The sequence below is a fragment of the Pinus tabuliformis genome, chromosome 7 (genome assembly GCF_031772625.1).
Source record: "Pinus tabuliformis cultivar Carrire ecotype Pingquan chromosome 7, CPIR1, whole genome shotgun sequence".
Lineage (NCBI taxonomy): Eukaryota > Viridiplantae > Streptophyta > Pinopsida > Pinales > Pinaceae > Pinus > Pinus tabuliformis.
The window spans coordinates 678,349,497-678,368,607 of NC_142293.1; the positions used below are offsets into that span (position 1 = coordinate 678,349,497).

Consider the following 19,111-nt stretch of genomic DNA (forward strand, 5'->3'; position numbering starts at 1 on the left):
TATGGTACATTGACAGTGGATGTTCGAAGCATATGACAGGTGATAAAGAAAAACTTGAATCATATTCTGCTTTAGAAAAGGGAAAGAAAGTTTCTTTTGGAAATGATACTCCTGCAACTATAAAAGGAAAAGGCACTGCTTAGTGAAAAGAAAAGGTCAAAGCTGGAAATGTTTTGTATGTTGATGGATTGAAACATAATCTTCTGAGTGTCAGCCAGATGTGTGATCAAGGAACCGAAGTAATATTTAGATCAAATGGATGTCTTGTTCGTGATCTTGATACAGGTAAAACGGTGATCAAAGGTAAAAGAACTCCAAATAATCTATTCATATTTGAAGAAGGACAACAATAATGCTATCTAAGCAAGGATGATGAACACTGGTTATGGCATCGGAGGTTGGGGCATCTAAGCTTTTCACAAATAAGGAAAGCATGCAAATATCAGGCAGTTCGCGGTCTTCCAGATATCAAAATTCCAGAAAACACCATATGCAAATCATGTCAGTTTGGAAAGCAAACCAGAACTAACTTTCCAGAGAAGGAAGGATCAGCTAGCATGCCTCTTGAGCTTGTACATACAGATGTATGTGGACCATTCAGGAAAAGGACACCCCGAGGAGAAGAATACTTGATATTATTCATTGACGATTTCTCCAGATTTGTCTGGTTAGGACTTATGAAGCACAAAGATGAAGCATTCGAAAAATTCAAATCCTTTAAAGCCTTGGTTGAAAATGAATCAGGATACAAAATTAAGTGCCTCAGATCTGACAGAGGTGGGGAGTTTACCTCAAATGAATTTTTCGATTTCTGTGAAGAACATGGGATAAGAAGAGAATTCTCTACAGCTAGAACTCCTCAGCAAAATGGAGTAGTGGAAAGAATGAATAGAACAGTCCAACAAATGGCTCGTGCTATGCTTGATGAGTCTGGAACTCCCGCAAATTTCTGGGGTGAAGCTGCATATGCTGCGGTGGTTATTCTCAACAAAACAAATGTCCGGGTGAACAGCACTCAAACTCCTCATGAGCTCTGGTATGGTGAGACTCCTTCGGTAAAGCACTTCAAAATCTTTGGGAGCAAATGCTATATTAAGAATACTGATGAGCAACTTGGCAAACTTGAACCTAGAGCAGATGAAGGCATTCTTCTTGGTTATTCTCCACACAGTAAAGCATACAAGTGCTACAATAAAAGACTTGGAAGAATTGTTGACAACATTGATGTAGTGGTTGATGAGAAGGGATACATTCCTAGGCAAGTAAATCATGAAGATATCGAAGAAGATGAAGACTACCCTCAAAGACGGAATGATGAAGAAGAAGAACCTCAAGAAGAACCAGAAGAGCAGATAAGGATAGAAGAGAAGACTCCATCCAGATATGTTCAGAAGAATCATCCAGAATCTCAGATTTTGGGGCAGAAAGAAGCAGGTGTACAAACAAGAAGAACAGTTGCAGAAGCTTCAAGCTATTTGGCATTACTCTCTTCCACTGAACCAAAAAATGTGAAAGAGGCATGCAAAGATGAATGTTGGGTGAAAGCAATGGATGAAGAACTTGAGCAGACCGAAAAGAACAACACTTGGGAGCTGGTTCCTAGACCAAAGGATAAAAACGTTATAGGGACAAAATGGGTCTTCAAAAATAAATTGAATGAAAATGGAGAAGTAATTAGAAACAAGGCCAGAATTGTTTGTAAAGGGTATGCGCAGCAATAAGGAATAGATTTTGAAGAAACCTTTGCTCCTGTTGCAAGACTTGAGGCCATCCGAATATTCCTTGCTCTCTCAAGCTTTCAAAACTTCAAAGTATTTCAAATGGACGTGAAATCAGCCTTTCTGAATGGAGACTTGGAAGAAGAAGTATACATTGAGCAGCCAGATGGTTTTATTCTTGGAAATGATCCAACTCTTGTATGCAGATTGAAAAAGGCTCTCTATGGTCTCAAACAAGCTCCAAGGGCTTGGTACTATCGCTTGGACAAATATCTTCATCAACAAGGTTTTTCAAAAGGATCAGCAGACATCAATCTTTATATAAAAGTTGAAAATGACAAATTGCTAATACTTGTTGTGTATGTAGATGACATTATCTTTGGCAGCAATGAAGAAGCTATGAGTCAAAGCTTTGCCTTGGTGATGCAGAAAGAATTCGAAATGTCCTTGCTGGGAGAACTGACATATTTTCTTGGTTTGCAAATCCAACAAAAAGAAGGAGGGATCTTTTTGTCTCAAACCAAGTATCTCAAGCAGATTTTGAAGAAATATGGCATGGAAGATGCAAAACCAGTATGTACACCCATGGTCACAGGATGTAGCCTCAGTGCAAATGATGAATCAGCAGCAGTGCATCAACCAACCTACAGATCTATGATTGGAAGTCTACTTTATTTGACAGGTACCCGACCAAACATCATGCATGCAGTGGGAATAGTTGGAAGATTTCAAGCAAATCCAAAGGAAACTCATCTTCAGGCAGTGAAGAGAATCTTTAAATATCTTCAAGGGACTCAAAATTATGGCTTATGGTATCCTAGAGATACAGATCTCACACTTCATGCTTATACAGATGCAGATTGGGCAGGAAGCGTGGATGACAGGAAGAGCACAAGTGGTGGTGCATTCTTTATGGGTTCCAGATTAGTATCTTGGTAGCAAGAAACAGAGTTCGATTGCCTTGTCTACAGCTGAAGCAGAATATGTTGCTGCTGCATCTTGCTGCACTCAACTCCTTTGGATGATGCAGACCTTGCAGGACTTTCAAATCACTTGTACACCACCTATCTCCATCTTATGTGATAACACAAGTGCAATCAGCATTTCAAAGAACCCAGTCATGCATTCAACGACCAAGCACATACCGATCAAGTATCATTTTCTCCGGGAACAAGTACTTGAACAAAAGGTCAAGTTGGAGTATGTTCCTTCTAAGGAACAAGTTGCTTATATACTCACCAAACCATTGCCCAGGGAGACCTTTGAATACCTCAGGCAAAAGCTGGGGGTTGTTGATGCATCATCTTGTTGAATCTCTTCTGATGGTTGGTTGTATGCAAGGCTCAGTTGGGGCATATGCATACATGTGCCAGGTTGCGGATTGGCTGAAGATCGAATGGCACAGGTTCAGGGGGAGCATATAATGCATTGTTGGCATTATGGAGGACGTACAGAAGAAGATCATGGATGCTGGTCTGAATATTGTTGCAATATGTCTCTATCTCTTTCATGGTCATTTATGGTGTTTGGTGGATTATGGTTCTTCTTTGCAGATCTGGTTCATATTCAGGGGGAGCATGTTCTTAGGGGGAGCATAACCCTTTTCCCTTGATGTCAAAGGGGGAGAATGACGTTGAAGTTTTTGAGGTTGCCATCAAGTCCAAAGGGGGAGATTGTTGGCATTATGATTCTGGTATGGCTCTATGTTACAGATGTTGTACTTGATGGCAACACCCTCAAGTGGCAATGCTCTGATCAGGCTCTCAAAATGTTGAAAATTAAGAGGTACGCAGGAGAATAGTTCAAAAGGTGCATACACGCAGGTACGCCGTGAAGGGACTGCAACCAGACACGCATGTCACCCGTTCAGAAGGTGCGTACCCCCAGTTCACTTACTTCAAGGCAGAGAAGCGCGTTCACGTGGGGTTTCCTATGTTTGGCCCGTGGTATTTAGCCCGCCGTTCTTGATTCTATGGTTTTGGCCCGTGGTATTGTTTTATATTATTATTATTATTGAGCCCCATGTTTTAGGGCCCCTTGTATTGGTGATCTATGGTTTTGATCCATGATTTTAGGAAGAGCTTGCCTATATAAAGCAAAGGAGATCACTTGGCTAAGTATCTTTTTGAAAATTGAATATCTTAAGATCTGAAATATTGGGTTATTGTCTTAAAAGCTTGATCTATATAAAAGTGAAGTTGAAAGCGAATCTGTGAAGGGTGATCTCTCGAGCGCATGAACAGATCTGGACATCTGACGATCTGTAGCACACTAGTGGACTGCGTGATTTCGGCCCTAACCAGAGGTACGCAGGTGATTAACAGTGCAAGTGCGTGGGTACGCAGAGCAGAAGAAGGTGCAGTGCATGGGTACGCAGCGCGACAGAGGATCAGGTGCGTAGGCACAGGGAAAGTACGCGGCGCTTCAGAAGCCGCAGGTGCGTTGGTACGCGGCGCGATAGCATCTGTGGGTGCGTGGCTACAGTAGCAGTACGCGACGCGATAGTATCTGTTGGTGCGTGTCTACAGTAACAGTACACAGAGCGATTGAAGAAACAGTGTGTGGGTACGCGGTGCAGCAGAAGGATCTCTGCGTGTATACGCAGGGGAGCAGAAGGTGAAGTGCGGAGCCACGCAGACCAGAGAAAGAAAAACTGCGTATCTGTCTTAAGATCTTTTGTTGGCTGACTTTTCTCTGTTGATAAGGTGTTCTAGCCCTGGAGATTGAGAAAAGGCCGAACAATCTTAATAGGGATGATGGCTGGAGGATTAGCAGTTGCTGGGTCCCAGCCTTGTCTTCCTAGCCTCCTCTTTCCCCCTTTTGTTAGGTCTTAGGGTTTCTGTCTTCCCTCTCCTTAAGCTCGGTTTTTGGCGAGATAGTCCTATTTTTTGGAGTGTTTGAGTTATTATTCAGTCATTAATTAATTAACCTTATCCTGTTTATGATACTATTGGGTATACTATGATTAGATTAGCTTTCAATTATTTATGCCGTTATTTCTAATTCTACTATAACTTTAGAACTGGAATTCCCTTTAACTATTGTCTAAAAAACTCTTTTTAAACCGTATTAGTAATAATATAATTACCTAATGACAGAGTTAACTTTAATAATTGTATTGAATAATAGATTATTGAATAAATATTGATTATTTAATGAATATAAATTATTAATTCAATTATAAGAGGAGATCTAATTTACCAAAAGACCATTAGGTTTTAAGGATAAATAAGTAAATATTATAAACAAATATATGATATACCGATAATATTAGTTATATTATTATTAATAAACTTGGACTCTAACAACCCTCAATTATGGCAATTTCCTAATGTAACCAAATTCTAAGAATAATAATGATTTAACATGAATATTATTTGTTTATTTTTAATAGTATTGTATATTTTTAATTATTAAGTTAATATTGATTATTTATTAAACATATATTATTGTATATAACTTATTAAGGACCATTATATTTAAATAATAAATAAAAATGTTATAGAAGATCTAATGGACCATTAAATAATTATTATTAAATATATACATTATTACCTAATGTGACTAAATTCTAAAAATAATAGTAATTTAATACCATTTATTTGTATTTAAATTATATAAGGACCATTAGAATTAAATAAAATATGGATATTTTAATTATCAAATGAATTCTCTTAATATATAATAATATTTTAGGGTATTGACCATTAGATTTAAATATTTATTATTAAATATATACACAATTTACCTAATGTAACAAAATTCTTAGAATAATAGTGATTTAATACTATTATTTAAATTTAAATAATATTGGAATGATAATATATATATAGATTATTATTAATAAAAATTGGTTTATATAATTTTTATATTTTAGATATAATCAAATTAACTAATGAACTCTCTTAATATATGAACTAATAATAATGAATTATAGGTTTTAGCTATTTCTAAGAATTTTAATATTAAAATTAGTGGTTTGACTAGGACCTCTGGTCAAAATTAGCCGTTGGCATTATAGCCGTTGGAGTCTCTGCACACTCTATTTAATCAAGCTAAGCCGGATTGGTTCTTCAACTTGTCCTGACGATGAACCACACTGGTTGGTTCGAAACGCGTCGACAAAAGATTGATTATGTGATTTTGCCGAAGATTTTCTAAACAATGTTATGGATCACAGAAGTCTAAATTCCTTAAAGGTGTTCTGGGTTCTGTTTACTGTTATTGTTGATCTGGTTACTGCAGTTGACTGGGTGATTTACTTGTACTTGATGATCTCTTGATGTTTATGGATCCAGTTTGAAAATTTATGAAAAGTGGTCCTTGAAAGAAAAGAAGTAGGGGGTTGTAGCTCCCTTCCAGGAGAGATTGGAAAACGAGAGAGAGTTGTAGCTCTCTGCAGGTTGCAGCCTGCGTACTGGTAAAGGACAACACTAGTACAAAACCATTGTAAAAAGAGTTTCTAATTTGAAAGAAGATAGAGACATATTGCAGCAGGTGGTTTTCACCCACATTGGGTTTCCACCTTACATCTGGTGTTCTTTGGTGTGACTATCTGTTTTCTTTGTTCATGCTCATTGTTTTATGATACTGACATGCAAAAATAATTCAAAGTATAAATAAGGAAGATTTATTAAAAGAACTTGATAATACTGATTCACCCCCCCTCTCAGTATTATTTCCAATAGTGCTTGGTACACCAGGATCGACAACTATTTCACTAGTTTGGGCTTCACCAAGAGTGAAGCAGATGCGAACCTTTACCACATCATCGTAGAAGGAAAACCATTGATCATTGTTCTTTGTGTCGATGATATGATTTTGACAAGTGATGATTAGCTGATACAGTCTTCCAAGGAGGACCTTGTAAGAGAGTTCGAGATGAAGAACATGGGCCTTATGCACTACTTTCTAGGCATGGAGGTGTGGCAGAAAGATGGGGAAGTATTTGTGTCTCAAGGCAAGTATGCCAATGAGATACTCAGGTGCTTTCACATGGAGAAATGCAAGCCCATGTAGACTCCTCTAGCTGGGAACTAGAGGAAGGAGGATGTTACTTCAGGTGAGGTAGTAGCTGTTGTTGTTTATTGGCAGCTGGTGGGTTCACTTATGTATCTGGTGAACACATGACCTGACTTATGCTTTGCAGTGAACCAGCTAAGTCAAGCTATGGTTTAGCCTACCAAGCTGTTTTGGAAGGAAGCAAAGCATGCGCTGAGATACCTCAAAGGCACATCTTAGTTCGGATTATGATACAAACGGACAGAGGAAGTGAAGCTTCAAGGCTTCACAGATGCGGATTCGGCAGAGAGTCCATCATACTGGAAGAGCACTTCTGGAGGAATCTTCAACCTTAGTTCAGCTGCAGTTTCCTGGTACAGTAGGAAACAGAGATCAGTTGCACTTAGCTTAGCAGAGGCTGAATACATGGCTGTTAGCCAGGCTGCATGTGAGGCCATTTGGATGCGGAAGATTCTAGTGGGATTGTTTGGTCATATGATGGATCCTACAGTGATCTACTGCGATAACCAGAGTTGTATCAAACTCTCGGAGAATCCAGTTTTTCATGACAGGTCCAAGCACATAGATATCCAATATCACCATCTTCGAGACTGTGTGGTCAAGAGGATCATGTTGTTGTTGTATGTTTCGATCGAAGAACAGGATGCAGATATTTTGACTAAGGCATTATCAAAATGCAAGTTCGAGTTCCACAAAGACAGGATTGGAGTCACTGATAATCCCTTTCTTGTTGAGAGGGAGTGTTGAAAATAGCAACAAGAAATGCTAAAAATAGCATTGTTATAAATTGCAGTTCAGCGAGTGTTGATCTTAGCAACAATGGATGGAAAAATGGAAGTGCTAAAAATAAAATTCTATAAATAGCATTTTAGGATACCTTCCTATTTTAGTTAGTCCCTAAACAAAAATAGTGAAGTAAAATTCGAATTTGATCTTAACAGCAGTTTGTAAATTAATTAATTAATTCATGTTGAGTTAATTAGTTAAGGAAAATCAAACTTGAAGTCTATGTGGGGACATGCAACAGTTTCTCTATTAATTGAGGAATTTATCCATCAGTTAAAGAGATAAGGATGAGTTGTAATATTGAGTTGTAATTAGTTGACTTAGTTAACTGATTCAAGTCCAGTTAGATTAATTCAAACAGTTTGTTGAATTAATGTAAGTTCAGTTAGTTAATGCTTGCATGCATGTAACTACTGCACTTCAGATAACTGAGTATTCTCTCATAAATAACTCATGCATTTCAGTTCAGACAGAGACCCAGTTGAGATCAGATGGAGGGCCAGTGTACTATCAATTGTTAGAATATTCCGTTGTGAATATTCCTTGCATGCAGAAGGAATTCTTTCCTTGAGGATTTCACAGTTACATCTTCAAGTTTAGTGAGTGTAATGAGGCCAATTCACACATGTGACATCATAGGACCCCAAGAAAAATTGCGCAAGGAAATAGGAGGCTTTGAAGGCTTGAGGAGGACATATACTATGTCTATTCAATTTGTGCGCTGTATTGTTTGATTGCAGAGAGAGCAGGATAGCTTGAGAGTTGATTCTTTTTGTAACTTGAACAAGATTTCCACTTGTATGATAATATAGAGTTGGGGTTTTAGGCTGAGGATTTCCCCGTGATATTTCTTCTGTGTTATGTGTAATTGATTTCTCATTCTCAGTTATATGTATTCTCTTGATCTTGCTCAATTCGATTAAGCTTCCGCAAAGTGTTGTAGAAGTAGATCTTGTATTGTGTTTTAGTATATTGCATAATATGTTTATCTACAGTGGGAATTTCTACATTATTCTGGGCTTCATAAGCCATCTCCCTCTAATTAGATCATTAGAGGCTCATCACCTGTCACAAGTAAATCATCAGGATATAAAACTAAAACCATAATCAATATCAAATCCATACCTTGGAACTCATCATCCTGACTTCATCAGATAACTGTCAAATCTAATAAACATAATATAAGTCATCCTGTCACTAGATGCAAATGAATAAGGATGAGTCATGCAAGTTCCATTTTTCATGCCAAATCACAACTATCATTATTTCAACCATTGTGCTAAGAATAAGGAGGCCAATCTCAAAATAAGTCATCATGCCCACATAGTATCAATATCAGGGCAAAGCAAAAATCATCAAATTAAATCACTAGACATCATTTCAAGTCCAAATTGCTATTGTAGAGAGATCTATAGTCAAATTACATCTCAATCATGAATTCGAAGTTATTGTCAAGCATCATGACAAAACACTTTTCATGTATACCAGTAATGCCAAATCATACCAACCTATTGTAGCACAAACATAGTGACATATCTAAATGTATGTCTTGATCACCTGGGAACATAAATTCAGTCTGCATGTTCATGTTATGGAAAAAATTCAACCTTTTCCTATTAGCAGATCTTGATGTTATCTGTGGTCGTGATATCTTCTAGATGACCATCTGATTTCATGCACAATACTTCATTATATGGTCAACAATTTAACTCAAGAACTTCATAAATCAAATAATAATGGCAGACTATGTCAGGGAAATCATGATTCAGAGTTCAGACAGCTTCAGAAAACCTCAAATGATGGTAAAAAATAGTCAAACCTCTAGTCACTCTCTTCAGGTTATCATGGGAGTGACTTTAGCTGCCTGGACATTGTCTAGGCCTTAGCATGCATGCAACTAGGGACAAAATATCCTAGATCTGTGACTGCGACCGAAGCAGAAACCCTAATTTTTTATTGGGCTTCAGATCTAAGACTATGTTGCAGATCAATACTGTCGGATGCACATAAATCATACTATAGAATACAAATAGTAATAAGGGTAAGAATCTTGGGAATAGATTCTCCCTCTAATCGGGGATCTACATCATTCATCTTCACTCATGTAAGTAACCGTCTCTAGTATAGTCATGCAACATCAGATCTGTTAGATCATAAACATATGGCTATCAGCATCATGACATCAAACTTTCATCAAAGGCTTAGACTCAAAGAAGCAGGAAGATCTCAAAGATTATGAAGACAATAGAACTTTCTATCAAATCACTCCATCAGGTTATTATATCCAGTTTAACCATATGCCATCAAGACAAGACCACAGGTAGTAAGAGATCTAGAATATCAATATTACACTTCTACCTCTCACATCAAGGTTGCCATGCACTTCATGATCAATGAGATCAAATTAGGTCATTCAATAAAGCTTTATCAAAATAACAAGTGTCGATCACTCTTTTCATATGCTTTCATCATGATTATTGCAAACATTACCAATAGACTCATGTATAGGAGTCAATGAACTATCCTTCTATATGAAATCCATCATGACAAGTATCAAGAGTATCATTTTCTAGAAATAAGGTATTATCCTTCTTTATAGGATCAAGATATCCAACAGATAGATCATAGATGTTAGCCAAACATCAAGTGTATCAATGTATCAACATTAGATAGCTTCATAGAATTCAATAAGATAAAAAATGTTCAACACCAATTGCATCTTTTCATCATAGGAAACATAGATCCAAGTCACTTTAATATGCATGTATGAGCTATTAAAAAAAGAGGCATTCTCATCATACCTTAGGGCTTACCGAGCCAATAGTTGAAACACAATATACCATGCATACCTTGTGCTGTTCAAATACCTGAGAACCTACTCCTTAGACATAGGCCACTTGAAGCACTTTGTCACCTTTTCATCAAGTACCTCTTTATCTCTCTCCAAATCTTCATCTCAAAAATGATCCTCAAGAAGGATCTACTCATCACATCTCATAAAGGAGGTTAGAAACATCCATATACTCAAATACATATGCGAGAAGTACAAGCAATTAACATGATCATCAAATCCATAAGTCTATCAAGTAAGAAGAATCATAAGTAAACTTATACTTATCTTCAATGAGAGGTGATCCTCTCCCTCTTGAACCAATGTTCCAGAGCCATCAATGTCCATAGTTCATATACCAATGTTGTCTTCTACAAGTATCCAACCATATCTGCTAAGGTTTATCCCATCTAGGGCTTCATCAAATCTCCCACAAGTGCTTAAGCATCTTCCCATTGACCAACTAGGTTCAATATCTCATATGCTTTCCATAAACCAGGGTTTTCTCTCCAACCCTAACCTCATAGAATCCATCAAACCCTAATCATCAAGATGCCTAGGGTTTTCTTCAAACCCTAGAATTATTTTAGGTCTCCACCATCCTCTTCTTGCTTCCATCAATGGTGTCATCATCGAGGTGATCTCCATGGCTTTTCTTCAGCCCACCTCTGATACCATGTTAATTTTTCATAGGGCGACATTGTTCTTTGCTATGATAGTTGCATTTCATCATAAATACATTAAGTTCACCCCATATCATCATTACATTATTTAGATCTACACCATTATACATCAACATATGCAATTACATAGAAAGAAACAACATCACCATCATCATCAATGCAGGGGAATATAAAAGGCACAGTGGAAGACAGCATGCACACACATAGACACACCAGATTGGTCCAAGACTAGGGAAAAGCCCACTATGGGGAAAACCTTTGTAAATCTTCTTCTTCTTAGATTGTCATCAAATGATGCAGCAAAAGGAGAGTACAATGATCCACAGCTTTATCTATGCAACAATACAATAATGATATCTATGAAACAGATCTAATCATGTTAGGAATCAGAACCCTCATACTGATGGTTGTAATTCGCTGTGACAAATTGATGTCAATTGTTGTATACTGTTGTCATAGTGTCAAATATTTCTGAGTACTACTGTCATTGTGTCGAACACTACTGAGTACTGTTGTCACTGTCAATGATCCCGATACATATGTTTGCAACGGAAACTAACAAATCAAATCTACACGTCTACATATATGTATAATAGTAGAGAGAAACCCAGATCTACTTGATCCCTCAAGTCAATTGATGCCAACATGTCACAACCTTAGATCTGAACTAGGTCGCCCTCATCAACACTATCTGTGAGCGACTGAAACTTCTGGGTTGCTATCACGAATACAATATGTGGGTGACTATGACTGCAAAGTCACTCCCAGGAGGTCTTTATGTGTGTGAATCTAGCACTGAACTGCAAAGACCCAAAGTCTCTCCCTAGTCGAGTTGTGTGAGTGACCAAAAAACCAAAGTCGCAACCTTGCTGAGTTGTGCGACCAACCGAGATGACAAGGTCACCCCTAGGGCTACTTGGTGCGAGCGACCAGGGACCGAAACCTTCCAATCTGCCTCTAAACCCAGAGTCGCTCCCATAAGCCTTTGTGTTAGCGTCCAAGGGTCTATAGTCGCTCTCATAGGATTTTGTGCCAGCGACCAGGGACCAAAATGCCCTGTTTTCTGCCAACGACTGAGATCCAAAAGATCCTAACCGAGAGTGAACCTTTTTCCTATAATTTCAGGCCCTTGAGCAAACTCCTTCCGTCGAACCTATGTGAACCAAGACAAAAGAGAAGAGAAGATGTGTCCAAAAGATCTTGAGTCTCTTCTATTTATAGGATTTCCTAAGGGCTCACTTGGGGTTAAAACTGGCCCAAGCAATTACTCATGTGGTTAAGGCCGACCCATTCAACAATACATGTGTGAATAAAATAATTCATAACTCAACTTCCGCTTAACCAAATTGGGTGATCTTTAGGTCGATTTTGGTCCTCTCGAAAAGAGGAATTTATTGCAATCATTATCTTGGTCATTTGAGCTGTCCAAAGTGGAATTTTACAGCAGTTGCAAAAATTAACAGTTGGCACCATACAAAGGTAAATATCATGTACGCCATCATAGAATCCTCTCTTTACATAATGGTGTGTTCTTTGATTGCTCACTCATCACAAATATATTTAGTAATCCATTCATAAAGGTTATTTGAAACATCATTGATTAATGCTGATAGCAATTCATCACCTTTTGTTTGGTTATTCATGTGCATCCTTCTCAACAGATTTCTTTATCTCCTTACGAAATGCTTCTAGGATTTTCATGGGTTTCTATGAAAATTTGCATCTTTGCTTATGCAAGTGTTGATTGATTCTCCCTAGAATAATTTTTCAAGTGATTCTCCAATTTCCTTTGCAACCACTCATGGATCTCTTTAATTCTCAACATTTATGTAGGTATGCCACTCCTATTCAGTCCCAAATTATGTACTACTAAAAATATAACCAAGTTTGTAATATAAGGGATTACACAATAGTTAGTCTCCAATAGTGTACTCACATAGCCATAAGATACACCACAGTAATATACAAGCATGCATACATAGCAGGAGAAAGAAAAGATAAGCAATGGTGGAACTAGAAACAAGTAGCCCTTTCTTTATATGATCAATAGCATCCACTTTACAATACAAATTCATGCATATTTATACATTACAATTAGTAAAAGGTAGTTGCAATTCTTATAACTACTATGTCAATCGCCCCAACCTAATAACCAACCAACTTGAATATCTAATCAACAAACTATTTACATTTGGTTGACTCTTTAACTTAGTCGACTGGTCAATTAGACCCTCCCAATACCCCTTCACATAAAAGTAGTGCCAATATAATAGTTGAATTCTTACATATATTATAATCAAATAACTTATAAAACTCCTATATTTGCATACTCTCATAAACACAACATTCTTAAGTCGCCAAAAAAACACTTCCAATACTCTAGTTGACACATAGCACCTACCACATAATCTAATGCAGCCACCCACAAGAAACATAATTCCTAGAGAGGAGTTGGTACATTATCTGAAATTTTCCTAAGGAATATCAACTTCTTTGGCTTATGTTTTCTTAAAGATTGATATCAAAGATAGACATGTAAACTAAAGCATGTTAATAATGTATTTCTACATATAGTTGATGATAAAACATTCAATCAATCACTTGGCATGCATCCACATTTACCTTCAACGCTAAAGTAGAATACCACCACATCACAAAGGAGTGTTGCCACCACACCATGTCGTTCATCCTAACCATCCAAGAGGTATTCCCCAAGTCCTAGTTTGCTCAACTAGAAGTGCCTATCTACAAGGAAGGTGGTTCCATCAATCCCTATTGCAAAGGGGAAAAATCATCTTCTTGTGTAAATGGATAAAAGCATCTACAAAAGAGGACAATCTTGTAATCATCCGATCCTTCCCAAGAGTATATTATTATCATATGGCACTCTTCGATTTGTCATCTCTCCAGCTATAACCTAAATTCAAATTTTCGTTGGATTGATAGATAGGGAGTGAATATATATAATGTGAATTCAAGATGTAGTGACTTAAAATCTAAATTTACTATGAGGTCAATTTGTCTTTTTTTTTAATTCTAAAATCTTCTTGCATTTTTTTAATTCTGAAGCCAACTTGTGCCTTTTTAACTTTTTAATATAAATTCTCTTATTATTTTTTAACATAACACAACATGAGAACATCTCTCCCTATTAAACTATAAAGCATCTCTCAACACAATAATCATACTATATATATCAAAAGTTATCTATAACCAAAAACTATATAATATAAACAACACAATCTACACAATTTAAATTATAATTATAAGTTTATATATATCATAAACAAATATAGATATACCAAAACTGTATAACTATAAACATAGCTATATAAATATTACTAAACCCTATCTATTTCTTTAAACAAATGATTTCTTATATGTGCTCTAAACGTCACCGGGACATCTATTGCTATTATAAATTGCTTCTATCCAGTTTCTTCTTGCAACAACATGTTGTCAACATCATCTCAGTTTAGTTTCATTCAATCGCCTAGATTGATGACAACGTTTTCAAAAGAACTTAGATTACTGTCCAAAAGGATTACGATGTTCTATTCCTCTTAATTTTTGGACACAACATCTACAAGTTTGTCAATAACCTCATTTGTCTTGTTGACACGTTTTCTCTCTTTGAATTTTTTGTCGAGGAAGATTGTGATCAAAAACCAGCTTGGTCGTCATGCTATATCTTGTATAACATCTTGAATTCGTTGTATGCCTCTTCTGCAATTTGATCTCCTGTTACTTGAACTACTACTGATTTTTCAATACTCAATACAATGGCTGCATGAGCCTCTTCATCCTGAAGAATCCATTCTTGTACAACGATTTGCGCTCTTATACGATTGGGATTAGCAATATTTACAATTTTCCATAACTTTTCTCCTTCACTGACACTGAAAGCTTGGAGCTGCATAGGCTGAAAGTATCACTATGAGGACTCTCTATCTGTCATGTACCCGGGCTCTCAATTGGAGATATTCTAAGCCACAGTTGTCCACTGGGCTGTATATATCCACGCTGGTGTCTGCATATATAGATATAGCTATTAATTAATTCTTTGAATTTCTGTTTTCAATCTTCTTTTTACATTACAATTTTAAACATATTTTGTGATTAGTAAACACAGTTGTTAAAAATCTTCTTCATATTGAGTTATAAGCACTTGACTTTTCTTATAATAAGAAAAGATAAAAAGAAAACTTGTTTTTGATCATGCTACCATCATGTGACAAAAATATGCTCAACTTAATGAACCAAACATAAAACAATTACGAGAGCGTGAAACATAGTATTCTTATCATTGTCACCCATTTACATCACACGTGTTACCTTTTAAGATTGCGTTGTTGCAGCGACTAAATAAAAAGGAAACTGACTAATTAACTTTGCTAGAAGCAGTAACTGCTGTAAAATACAAGCTAATTCCAAAGTACTCAGGAGAAGCTTTCCGAGTTAAGGAAAACACTAGAACTACAAAGAGAAGCAGCTTACAACTGTAGTTATAACCATATTTATTTTTTAACGATGATGGTGTTCCCAGGGATTATTTGTCAAAAATTAGTTATATTCACCCAGTTAAGCCTAGTGGTATTCACTAGGCACATGGTTATCATATTGAGTATGTTGTAGGTTTCTCGGTGCCTCATTATACCATAGATAGGAACTGTACACTCAAGTCCTTGTGCCTTTGGGGATTAGTACCTAACTCAGTCTTCTGACACATCGTTAGCACAACCTTCTATTGAACATCAATCACCGATGCTACATACATGAAGATAACACTAATTAGTTCCTTTGATCAAATTAACTTGGTTCACTTTATTGATATGAATGTGTCATGCTTTATTGGATGTATTATGTATATATCTTTCTCTGTTCATCTTCGACGCGTAATGGCTTGCCTTTGTTTGCTCTGTCACCCATTCTTCCATTCTGTAGTTATATGTTAGAATCTCCAGCTCTAGATAACATTAAAGCACTGTACATTAACATTTTATAGTAATATTATGAATAGCAGTTAGTTGACTCAATGCATAAATAGACTAGGAACACAATACTATAATATGTCATGCTTCTTTCAAATTGAAGCATATTGAAGAAACAAATTGTAGATTAGTATTGCAGCTTGGCCATCTCACCTTGACAGATCAACAACTAATCAATAATTGCAAAAGCAAGTATAAGAACATGCACAAGCATGTTTTCAAGTAAACTTGGTGAACTGTAGCTCGTCTCTTCTACCAATCATTACCAATAACCTCCACATGAACACTGGCCATCCTTGAAATGATGGAAACGTGTAGCATCCCTAACAAAGAATTCTCGCACTACAATCTTGGAGATGAACTTGATGGCAGAGTGACAGTCGCCACGCACTCGAAGATTCTTGATGATACGAATAGGGATTCCTGGGGATGTATTAATGAGCCCAAATGCAAGGGCTAGCTTTTCACTGTGGTGGTAGAGAACATGTTCCTTTTGCTCATCTTCCACGTCATGCAATACGAAGTTCTTGTCTGTCACATATCCTGCCTCCTTCATCTGCCCAGACAATCTCTCCAACTCTGCAAAGATTTTCTGCTTTTGTAAGTATTGTTGCTCTCCTATGGCAAAAGCATACACCTTGTTATTCACCTCAACCCAGCTGCATCCTGGTATCTTTTTCACATCCCTTTCCTTCATCATTTTCCGCACTTTTCCTACATCATCCCACCTGCTAGCTGCTGCATAGATGTTGGACAGCATGGAATAATGTGCACCGTTAGAAGGGTCCAACTCAAAAAGGTGTTCCGCCGCACATTCAGCAATCCCTATATTGGCATGGATTCGACAGGCGCCAAGCAACGATGCCCACACAGCAGCATTAGACTTTATTGGCATTTTCTTTATAAAGTCCAGTGCCTCATGCAAGCATCCAGCACGCCCAAGAAGGTCAACCATGCAGCAATAGTGTTCTACTGTGGGTGGGATGTGATAGACTTCACTCATGTCATTGAAGTATTTCCAGCCATCCCCCAATAAGCCAGCGTGGCAACATCCAAACAGAAGACCAACGAAGGTCACACGGTTTGGCCTGACATCAGAGGAGTTTTTCATTTTTTCAAAAAGATAGATTGCCTCCTTACCACATCCATGCAAGGCATACCCTGTAATCATTGCATTCCATGAAACCACATCTCGTTCACACATTCCATCAAACACTTTGAGTGCAACCTCTAGGCATCCACATTTAGCATACATGTCTATAACTGCATTTGCAACGTTTATATTGAACTCAAATCCACTTCTAATTAAGTCTTCATGGATCTCCTTGCCTTGTTGCAGAGCTGCCGAGTTGGCGCATGCTGGAAGAATGCTGACATAAGTAACTAAATTTGCCTTCATGCCTGTCTCTTGCATTTGTCGAAACAGCTTGAGCGCCTCGCTGAGATGCGCATTCTGTGAAAATCCCGAGATCATGATATTCCAAGAGATCACGTCTCGTTTCGGCATCTTCTGAAAGAATTCCAGGGCCTCATTCACCTGTCCATTCTGAGCGTATCCTGCAATCATTGCATTCCATGTAAAGACATTTCGTACAGGCATTATTTCAAACAGTTCTCGGGCTTCATTCACAAGCCCATTCTGGATATAACCCGATACCATAGCCGTCAATGAAACCACGTTTCTTTCGGGCATTTTGTCAAACACATCGCGTGCATCCTCTACACTACCACACTTAACATACATGTCCACAAGAGCACTGCCCACAACAACATCAGGCTTCAAGCCCTTTCTAATTATGATTTCATGTACGTCTTTTCCCTGCTGCAAATCTCCAGTGTTGGCACAAGCGTGGAGAACGCTGGCAATGGTGAACTGATCTGGTTCAATGCCCGTTTCCTGCATTTGGTGAAAGAGTGCCAATGCCTCCTCATGAAACCCCTTCTTGGAATACGCCGCAATCATGGCAGTCCATGATACCACATCTCGTTTAGGCAATTCATCCAAAACGCGGCGAGCATCCACCAAACTCCTGCACTTAACGTACATCAATATAATTCTCGTCCCTAAGAAGGCATTGGGTACAAATGCCCTCTGAATGATGTGGGAATGGATTATTTTTCCCTCTGCCAGGGCCTCAGTGTTTATAGAAGCTGTCAAAAGAGAGGCATAGAGATTGGAATCCACGCAATCCACATGGTGTTGCACAAGGTTCAGTGCCTCCGCTAACCGACCCTGATTGCAAAATTCTATGGCATTCCTGCGAGTACTATAGTTGTCATTGACGCTGTGGAGCTCTGCTTCTCCTTGGAGGGCACTGGTGCGAACGTGTGTTTGAAAAGCGAGAATGCTTCCATTGGCCATAAATACAAGCAACTTCCTCTTACGATCACCTGAAAATGGTTTTGCCAATGCCATTGCTGGCATTGGCATACTATGAAGAATGGTTGGGAGAACGAGGTCGCTACTAAATTCATTGGCTTACACCCAACTCTGAAATTACTGTAAAATGGCCAAGTGATGGACATCCTCTCATCATCGAATGGCCAAGTGATGGGCATCCTCTCATCGTCTGGCGCTACTGCTTTAAGGGATTGGAGAGCCTGTGAGTCAATAATCGGCTGCTCCCTCATTCTAATATCGGCTTCAGACCTCGTCTCCTACCGTCACTCATCATGTTCTTAACATTTTTTATACCATACGGATTAATTTAATCGTTTCATGAATTGGATTTTATGAGATGAAGGTTTGTTTGCGTGAGATTTAGTACATTAATAATTTAAATTTGAATTTTATGAGAAAAAGTTGAGGATATGAGTCATTTGCCGCAGAAACACTGTAAGTTTATGGACCGTACAAGCTCCACCAAACCTCAAACCTTGTGTGAGAACAATATTTCATATAATTATAGTAACACTATTTAATAGTGTGTTTTATAAGTAGATAAATTATATTTTTATTTAATACAAAATGGGATTAATTTTTTTTTAAATATTTATATAATATATAATACTTAAAAATGAGATTAGCATTTGGGGTTAGCTTAGATAATTTTAAGATAAGATAATGTAAGATTTATGTAT

The 19,111-nt window shown here is 37.5% G+C and overlaps 1 pseudogene; it reads right to left on the minus strand.

The window, feature by feature from the left end:
* Positions 1-16,109: 16,109 nt before the first annotated feature.
* LOC149249290 (putative pentatricopeptide repeat-containing protein At3g13770, mitochondrial pseudogene) lies at positions 16,110-18,766 on the minus strand (annotated as a pseudogene).
* Positions 18,767-19,111: the final 345 nt, after the last annotated feature.